The sequence below is a fragment of the Triticum dicoccoides genome, unplaced genomic scaffold, assembly GCF_002162155.2.
Source record: "Triticum dicoccoides isolate Atlit2015 ecotype Zavitan unplaced genomic scaffold, WEW_v2.0 scaffold212659, whole genome shotgun sequence".
In the NCBI taxonomy this organism is placed as follows: domain Eukaryota; kingdom Viridiplantae; phylum Streptophyta; class Magnoliopsida; order Poales; family Poaceae; genus Triticum; species Triticum dicoccoides.
In genome coordinates, this window is record NW_021238830.1 from 1 (window position 1) to 1485 (window position 1485).

Below are 1485 nucleotides of genomic sequence, written 5' to 3' on the forward strand. Positions count from 1 at the left end.
TTCATTTCATCGTCATTGGCTGGGAGACCCCACAGAGGCACCGCCCGACGGACTTTTGCTCTTGTGGCAGCCGACAACATTATGCCTCTAGTTGGCTGTAGTGCAATTACAGAATTACCTCAGAACTTCCAATTTTTGCAACATAAGAAATGAGAAATGAAGATATGAAAATTAATTAAATTTATAAGTATGCCATTTTACTTCAAATGGATAATTTAATAGATAATACCAAAAACATATACATACACACATACGCCCAAGAATTAGAAAGATTCAGAACAGGGTCAAGAAACACATCAATGAAGTTGAATAAAATAGTTCAGCATAAATCCATCATCAAACCAGTCGTAGAAAGCACACCACGAGTACACAACGAGGACCAAGCTAAGACATCCACTGAACCGACAGAAATATCGGACCAGTAGAACTAATTGCAGAGTGTAATACATATGCTAATCAAAACTAACTATTACATGACCCGATCCATGCATGAACTTCTAACCAACAAGATTCTCGAGGAAGCTTCCCTGATTGCTAATTTCCTGGTACCTGCTCCGCCTTGCTGTGGATGTCGCCCTAGTCATCGACCGTTGCTCACTGCAGAAAAAGGTTGGAGCAATGGTTGAGAGAGATAATCGCTAGCACGACAACAAAATATCAATTCCTAGCTCCTTCCAGGACATTCGAGAGGCTGACAAGTAGAGAGAGAAAAGGAGTGTCGACCTGCCCTATCCTAGTGCCGGCGTCCAGTTGCCGATCCGCATCATCTTGGCCATCGCCGCCCAGCATCGCCAAGTCGTCCTTATGGACGAGGTGAGATCTCCATTCTTTGATAAATTTGGGTTGCGAATTTCATTAGCACATGACAAATCATAGTAGCGTCAATGCCCATTTTCTTATTTGGTTTCGCAGGTTCACGTTGTCCCTGCCCATATGTTCAGAAAGGTCATTAACATTACCAAATCTTGCATATAGAGGGGTGGGGTGCTGCAGAGATTAACCTGCACGTTGGCTTCCAGTCTTCCACGCGCAGTCGGTTGGCGTCCTCCCCTGTGTCGTTCACCTCACCTCCTCGAGGTTTCTCTTGTGGTCGCCTTCGGCCTCGAGAACCTATGAGGGCGCCTCTTCCTGCGATGGGGCGGCGGCAGCAGGCTCAGATACATCGTCTTCCTGCACGGCAGTGATGCACATGCTCAACCTCTCCTCTTCTTCTTTGATTTGACCATCGCTGAGACCAAATCGAGTAAGCTATTCGTAGAAAACAGGGGATGCACAGAAGGAGGAGAGGTACACAAACCTGTTACCTGTGGATGATGGAGGAAGTGACTCCGGCCGCCGCCGCCGCCATCCCCATGATCCTTCTATCGTGCGAGATTCGGAGATCTAGAAGGGCAGCGATCTCAGTGGATACACTTCGCATGTGCTTGGCAATCCGTTTGGCCCGCCGTTGCCATCGCTAGCACTCGCTCTCTCTCTCTCTCTCTC

The 1485-nt window shown here is 47.4% G+C and overlaps 1 long non-coding RNA gene across 1 annotated transcript; it reads right to left on the minus strand.

The window, feature by feature from the left end:
• Positions 1-17: 17 nt before the first annotated feature.
• On the minus strand, positions 18-1209 carry LOC119345182. The gene is made up of 3 exons (XR_005166949.1): positions 1002-1209; positions 550-597; positions 18-85 (listed from the first exon to the last, which is right to left on the minus strand). It is a non-coding gene; the product is annotated as an uncharacterized LOC119345182 (long non-coding RNA).
• Between the last annotated feature and the right edge of the window lie 276 nt (positions 1210-1485).